Raw genomic sequence first — 8,888 nt, forward strand, 5'->3', positions numbered from 1 at the left:
TAGTGAAACATACTCCAAATCTTAAGCAATTATCCTTGTAATCCCAAATCAAAATAGTGTCTAATCACAAATAATCAAAATTTTAATTATCATAGCAAAATGATCCCACATTATTAAAATTGCTCAATAACTCCATTAGTACTTGGATCTCATCGAAATGACTCAACTTTGCATTCAGACTTATAATTATTTTTACTTCTGCATACTTTACTCCTTTATTCTCAGGTTATCTATGGCTATTTCTTGTATCACTTAAATTTAGGAGTCTTCACATCTTAGTCTCTTATTATTCTACACTTAATTTGCTGAAATATGAGAAAACAGAATATCTAGTTAGATCAAGCCTCAGTTAAATATTTTCACTGATTACTGTGTGATGTGTGATCACATACTGTTGGTATGACATAAATGTCAGGCATGACTCAGAAACCTCATTCTTATTTTTGTATAAGTAATGAGAAAATAACCTTTGAACGTAATGAGTCACTGTTCAATTCAAACAAATAAAATGGTCATTCATCTCCCAGGTTTTGAAGACTAAGAGATTAATTAATTTTTGATATTCCATTTAAATTTAATATAATATTTTACCTGTTGCTAGATTAATTGGATGCTAAGCCACCAGATTCATTTTAATTGTTTCTTATGCACAAATTACTCATGAAAATACTTTTATATGTATGACTCTCAGGGAGCTATTTTCACATACTTTTTCCTCAAACTCTTGCTCTGTTGATTTGGCACTGGAATTACAATGGGATAGAATTCAGAAGCCACTTGTTCCTGTGTCTGGGAAGATGTCAGTCCATGTGTTTATGGCTAATTGGTTCAAATCATGTCATTTACAAAACCATCAGGTCAATTTTGCACTGCATTATATTTGTTCCTTTCATATTAAATCATGCTAAAACACAAAGGGAACAGCATAAAGAAATATCCTTCTCACATATAAACACAGGAGATAGTACATCAGTGGATAGAACATTGCAATAGAACAGTAGAAATCTGGATCTCAGCAATTGTATAAAATTATGTGCTATAATCTATTCACTTAGAGAATGAAGATAATTATATTTATCTAAGAAGATGGGAATATATGTTGAAGGACAAACTATGTTATTAAGATTTAATCTTTAAACTTATTTTTAAATATAGAATGCCTGAACTAGGTTGGCTTTCACATACACAGCATAATGTATTTTAACAGTTTATGAGCTAATTGAAAAAACTCCACAGTTGCCTTAGGTTTCCTTGAGTTTTGCTGAATGGAATTAATCAATATGTAATTGAGAATATACACTGTGATTGCATTAAAATTTACATGAAATTCCATGTTTCATTCACATTTCTTGCTTAAAGGCTTGACATTATGTTCTCTTTTTATAGTTAAATAGTTGGGCATTTTATTGCATTTAGAAGTCTAATTTCTTGATAATTTATAATTTTTTTCTATTCTTTCAAATACTATAGTAGGAATGGTAAGAATTATTATGAAGGAAAAATACAGAAATATTTTTCTTTAAATGCATTACTCTTGTTTATATAGTATTGATTGTTGATTTAGTAAAATAACAATTAAAAAACTTTAATCTAGGTAATAATTAAAGTAGCCATAGAAGACAGTAGTTAAATATTACTGCAAAAATATATACAAATCTTTGCACCTATATAAAAGACTTAATGTTTAAGGGTAAAATGTGGGGAGCAGATGTAGCTTATGTGGTTGAGCATCTGCTTCCCATATAAAAGGCCTGGGTTGATTCCCCAGTACCTCCTAAAAAAAAAAAAAAGCAAACAAAAAGCCACTTGCAAAAGACATGAAAAAAATAAAAATTAAAAGAAAATAAATATCTCCTGGAAAGCCTCATATTTAAACAAATTAAGACTCAATTTTCCTGTGCCAAACCCAACGTTTCATTTATTAATTCTTAGATAGCACTAGTTGAAGGCTAGATTTTCCTTGCAATTTAATACAGATATTTTTATGTATTATGTGATTACCTCATTAAAATTTTGAATTAATTTTCTGCAAATAATGTTGTAAAAAATATTTAAATTTTCAATGTTATTTAAGCTTCCAGTTTTAATATATTGGCATGGATCCCATTAGTAAGAAGAAAAGACATATAGGGTAGAAACAATGATGGAAAGTAAAGGAATTCCAATTCCAACATTCCTCTTGCAAAGATAAGGTTTCTGTAATAAGAATTGTCAATATCAGGAGAAAAGATTTTCATAGAATCATAAAAAGTATGATAGTAGAGGAAAAGTGATATCCTCAAATTATGTGTCAGAGAAGGCAGATTTTATCGTGAAACCTATGTATTGCAAATAAAAATAAATAAGGAAAAAAACCCATGATAATCCAAAATTATCTATTTTAATACACTGCATAGTTTGTGTGACTGTAACAGTATGAAATGCTTACAAAAATTCATTTAATTAAAAAATGCGTAATGACTCAAATGAGAAAACCCAGATTTTCTTTTCTAATTTTGAAATTGCCATGGAGTGAGAATTTGTCATACATAGTAATTGAAAAGAAGTTGAGTCAGAAGTGTTTATGTAGATGTAGTAAAAGCAGATTTTAACAGAATAAAATATAAAATATGATGAATATCAAGAAATCATTCTATTTTTCTTTATAAGTGATTAGGACTCACAAGAAAAATGTCTATCCTGATACAATTCTTACCATTAGTTCAATGATGTACCTGAGCCCACAATGATGGAAAATAAATTAAATATAATTTGAATCTGAAAGTATGTGTTCATGGCCAGCTAAATAATTAAAAGCTGTGTGTGAAATTAGACTATCTGACCAATGTTTACCCCTCTTTAAAATAGCAATGAATTTCAATGACCATAAAGATGCATTAATGGAGGTTGAGTAAAACCTTAAAATATATACAATTACTATATAAAGAATTTCCTTTAAATATCTTAATTTTGTTTTAAATGAAGAAGACTGACACAATTGAGCTTTTATTAGCAAATGTAGTTTTTTAAATTATAAATAATATAGTTTTTCAAAATTAATATTAAAGCCAAATCATTACAAATTTATGTGAACAGAGACTTGAGCCAGGTATTCCATCCTTTAACTACACGTGTGTGTGTGTGTGTATAATGTGGTTAGCAATGTGCATGCAAACATTCTTACCTGTGTTAAATTCTGTGATTTATATTATGATGAAATAGCTATAAAGTTTAGTTTAGTGATTATCTTCTACATTTTCATATGTCAAAATATTGTAAATTTAAAAAATGTTATCTAAGTTTCATATATGTATTTACTCTGTACTCCAAAAAAACGATATACTGGGTATTATCAAATTAATATTAGGATATAGAAGAGAGGACTCAGTAGCCATAAAGAGAAAGTGTCTGACTTCTTAAAGAATTTAATAATAAGGAGTACATTTTTAATATTATTTTAAAGAAGTTCTATAAATATCATTTGTGTAAACAAATGAATTTTATTGCTATGTATTAATACAGCATACAATCCGTTAAGAGTTTATAATCAATGGTATTAGGTATAATCACATAGTTGTGCACTTATCATTTCAGCCATTATTAAAGCATTTACATTATTTCAATAATAATAATAATAAATAGACAAACAGAAAATTTTTCACCACTTCTCAATCTCTTTAAGCTTCCCCCACTGTACATAGTTTCTGTTTCTGGCTCTTCTTGAACATTTATTTATTTATTAAGCAATTTTATTGAGATAAATTCAGAAACTGTACCATCTATCCACAGTGTGTAATTAATGACTTTTAATATAATCACATAATAATGTGCATCTATCTCAACAAAAAATTTAAAATAATTTCATTAACTGAAAAGAAAAACTCCACACTCCTTAGCAGTAACGTCTCAATCCTGCTATCCTTCCCCAGCCACACAAAACCATTAATAAAATTTCACTTTTATAAATTGCTTTGTATTTACATTTTATATAAATGGAATACCATTTTAATCATAATAAAACAGGAGCACTTCAAGAAATTCACAACTCAACATTGAAACAAAAACTTTTGCTAAGCAGGAGATAAACAATAAAAGTATCATTTATTGAGTACTTACAGCAGGAATGGAATTGTTTTGACATTGTTTTATTTCACCTTTATAGCAACTATCACAGCAAATAAATGCCAGAGCTAAGATACAATTTTCAGTAGCCCTTTGTGAGCATATACTCTTCCCAATCATATATTACTTCTTATTATAGCATGGCTTTCTTCTGCAACCACTCCTTTCCAATCTAATTAAAGAGAATATGGCTTCATTTTTGAGGGATATGGAGATTTTTAAATAGTAATGAAAATGACTTTAACCAAAAAGACTTCCGTTAATAGATTATGAAACACATAGTGATCTGAAATTGCTTCTAGATTTCATAACTAGCAAAATTATTTTAAAAGAATAATTGAATATTTTCTTTATTATGTGAAAATATAACCCACTGAATAGTCGAAGGATTCTTGCCTCTATTGATAAATTTTCATGACATTTATGTATAGGCACTACTTCTTTATCTCTTATTTGAAGTGAAATATCTTACTTTGAATGAGCTTAACAACAAGAGTAAAAGTAATTCTACACTAGGAATATATTTTAGGACCTTGATAAGAAACCTAGAGGGAAGCAGATGTGGCTCAGGTGAATGAGCTCCCACCTACCATATGGTAGGTCTGGGTTCAGATCCTAGTCCCTCCTGGAGAGGATAGGCAAGACAGCGAGGTGATGCAATGAGATGATGCAGTTTGATGATGCAAACAAGAGACACAGCAAGGAAACACAATGAGAGACACAACAAGGCAGGTAGTAGAGGTGGCTCAGGCTTTTGGGCATCTCCCTCCCCCATGGGAGGCCCTGGGTTAGGTTTCTGGTGCCTCCAAAAAAAAGAGGACCAGCACAAAACAAACAGATATGGCAAATGCAAACAATGAGGGGTAGAGGAAAAATAAATTAAATAAATCTTAAAACAGAAAGAAATCTAGGAGTGATTGAGCATGAAATTGGAAGAGCTACCTTGACCCATTCCATAGCAATATCTGTACATCCTTTAGAAAGTCAGAATAGCCAACACATTTAAATATGGGGGGATAAAAGAATTATAATTAATCTACAGATTTGCAAGGCCTGGGCCCTACTGGGCTTAATTTCAAGGTATTCAAGGAGAGTTCAGCTGCGTCTCAAAAGTAAGAGGGTTTATATTATATCCCAGCCATTAAAAAGACCCTGACTATATTAAAATTCTTGGAGAACGTGGAGCTGATGTCTTATTGTTTATAGAATGCAGGACCAGAGTCCAGATGTTTGGAAAAAGTGGGGCTGCAAATGAAGCAGGCCCTGAGTACAAACATCTATGGACAGATGACTCAGACATTGAAATCTAATATAGTTTGCCCTGCTGGATTTCAAATTTGCTTGGGAAACTCAGTCTTTTTTTTTTTTTTTTTTTTTTTCATTTCCTCTTCTTAGTAATTGAAATGTCTGCCATTGCCCTCTCCACCATTGTGTTTTAGAGTCAAATAACTTTTCAAGGTTTCACAGATCCACAGAATAGAGAGGAATTTTTTCCCAGAATTGACCATGTTCTGAACTGATTTTTTTTCTTTTCATTTATTTTTTATTAATTAATTTAAAGAAGATTTAGGTTACATAAATGTTACATAAAAAATATAAGGGATTCCCATATACCCCACCCTTTCCCCTCCCACACTTTCCCACACTAACATCCTTCTTTAGGCAGGTACATTTGTTACAATTGATTAACCTGTTGCTGGATTTCCTTTAGGTTCTTGTTTATGTTACATAAAGGAGCTTAAGAACATTCCAGAGTAGTTAGGTCAATCATTTATTATGGAAATGAGAGAAAAGAATAGAAATGAGGAAAATAACGGATTATGGGTTCCAAGTATCTTGTGGGTTGGTCCAAGCAAAGAAGGGGAATAAAGGGATGATTTAACTTCCACACTTGCTTTTTAAACCATTAATTATTCTTCCCACTTGTTAATGTTTGGGGGAGGGGTTCCAGTTGTTTGCTGTTTTGATTGATTATTCCACTCATCAATTCCCTGGGGAGACGACCCATTGATAATGCCCTTTGAGAATATCAGGGGCTTTTCCTTGATCTCAGATGAAGTCTCATTCTAAATGGGGGATTTTTGTGGGTTCTACCACCTGCTTTCTAGTGTGTGGGGGAATCTTTCTTCAGAGGATTTCCAGGTGGAATTCTACGGTCACATGTTTCATGGCTGTGTTTCTCTGCTAGGTCCTAGATTTGTCTTTTTATTCCCTCACTGGTTTACAGCCTTATTCTTCAGGGGTTGCTGAGGTATGATGGTTATTTTTCTGTAATTACTTTCTGTTGGTTAGGGAAGTAGCCCTACCCGAAAAGTTGTAAAACTCTCTTGCTACACTATTGTGGTAGTAGGTGAATCTGGCATGGTTGGTGGAACTGGATGAAATTCCCATTTAGCTAATAAGGCATTGATTCTGGAAGAAATAAATTTATTAGAATTTTGAAGATATGTGGTTCCACTAAAAGGATCTTGGACCATAGACTAGGAAAGTCCAGGTGCACAAACTACATCCTCCCAAAGTTAGTAGGCTTTATTTTGCAGGTTTTAAAAGTTCTTTAGGACTATTTCAGAGTGATTTACTTAGGGACAGCATTCCTCCTTAAGGAAAAGACATTTTCCCTGTTTTTGCTGCTGTTAGCATGTTAAGTGCCCTGAGATTTTGCAGCACCACAGAGCCAAGAAAGCCCACTTACTGTCTTAGAACTTCTAAAGCACCACTAGTTTCTACCTTGCTGTTAGTTAGCTCTAGGGAGAGACTGTAACAGATAACAAGGTTTGGTATAAATTGCCAATCCCAGTTTTCTATGTGGAGGTTATGTTTAAGACAGCTAAGAGGGAATGAGAAGAGGCACTACCTTTTCCATTATTTTATAGAGAGAAACTACAGGAAATGAAAGAGACAAGATGTCTTAAGGGGTGTCTGGCTTGCCCCTCCCCCCAAGCAATAGGCATTCAGGCTAGACTTAGAGGGAACAGCTGACTTTGACACAAATACTACTTAGCTTTGTCTCTTGATGAGGTACTTCAGACCATCCAATGACTGGCACTTGCACATCCCATCAGGTTCTTCTGGTGAGCTGACACATCTTTGGACCCCTGGCATCACATGAGAGATAAGTGCTCTGAGTTGGCAATTCCTTTAACCTTAATAGCTGTGGGAGTGATTAAAACCACAGAATAAGGTCCCTTCCATTTTGACTGTAGTTTGAGAGTGAGACCTGTTCACCTGTCAGGTTTTGATCAGAACCTGGTTTCCAGGTCCTGGGTGAGGAAAGGTTGCTCACAGACTACCTTGAGGATATTAAGGTAAAGTGGGTCCTAGCCAACTAGTTTGCTCTTTCACTTCTTGTGGGAAAACACTTAGCCCTGACAGGATGGTATGTCGGTCTGCCAGTCCTCCTCAGGGTATGAGTGGGACAGATTCTGGAATAAGGGCTAAGAGGGAGACCTGGGTTAAGCACACATCTTTCATCTGATGTGAAATGAAGACTGTGAGAAGTGGCCCCCAAGTTAATTTGGTGGCTTGCTCAATTAATGCTTTTGCACCCACTGCTCTCAGGCAAAGTGGCCATTCCTGCTGTGTTATCCAGTGTTTGGGAGAAATAAGCTACCAGTCAAGAAATCTCATCCAGATTTTGGACTAACGCTCCTAGATTGGTAGAGGACTGGTAGGCTATTCTCCAAGAATTTTTAAACCATAGGCCATAGGTCTTGAATAGTTTCCTCCTTGAGGGAGTACTGCTTTCTATGAGGGTAAGGGTGGTTGGTATTATAAGCCATGGAAAATGGGGGAACCTGGAGGGTCCTTCTGGGTATCCTGATCTCCCAGACAATAGGATTTACTTTAATATTGATTTTTGAGGTAATAGCTGCTGATGAGACACCTAATTCCTTATCTAGAACCATGAAGAAAGAGAGTTCCACATTCTTCCATTGAGCACTGGGCTATAGACACCTTAGAGGTTTTATTTGTCCCTACTAAATGGATGCATGCCCCTAGAATACAAAGTAATTCCTGTTCCAGGAAGGGTGTGGGACATTCAGGGACAATTAAAAATTGATGGCTTATGATCAGGTTTCCTATCTGGCAGAGGAAAGGCTAAGTAAAGGATCTAATTTTAAGTTTACCATCAACATCCACTGGAAAGGTTTGGGATAGGGAGGTTTGGGGTGACAAGTTAGAACTGAATAGGTGGCTCCATATCAATTAAAAATCAATTGCTTTACCTACCACATCAAAGGTCACCTGGGACTCCTCTAGTTTGGTGTTCCATGGAATTTTCCAGAGTCCTTTTTGCACCAGGCCCCCTCAGTCCTCCTGGAGGCAATGCTATTAGGGTCTTGGGGCTTGCTACTCCCTCCTCCCCTTCCAGTTCATCCCATTCCCATCACAAATGTCCTATTTTCTAGCACTGAGGGCAGGGACATGGATGTTCGTTTATGGGGTTGAGGTGGTCTAGTGTAGTCTTTCTTCCCATGGCCTAACTAGCCACAGTTGAAGCAGGATCTCCATGTTTTGTAGCCTAAGCCCAGGTGGCCTTGAGGCAGCTGGCTGCTGCCTATGGTGACTGCCACAAGATGAGTCTTTTTTCTGCCTCTCTTTACCTTTCACTCCTTGATGGCTTCCTTATCCAAGACAGAAAAACCCACTTTGCAAGTAGAAAGTCACTCTATTTTTTATATTGAGCTAAACCTGCCAGGAAGAAAGGAACATATATACTAATTGCTTCCACTTATTTATCTATTACTTCCTTTATTGGATATTGACCTTTCTTGAGCCCTCTGTTA

The sequence above is a fragment of the Dasypus novemcinctus genome, chromosome 10 (genome assembly GCF_030445035.2).
Source record: "Dasypus novemcinctus isolate mDasNov1 chromosome 10, mDasNov1.1.hap2, whole genome shotgun sequence".
In the NCBI taxonomy this organism is placed as follows: domain Eukaryota; kingdom Metazoa; phylum Chordata; class Mammalia; order Cingulata; family Dasypodidae; genus Dasypus; species Dasypus novemcinctus.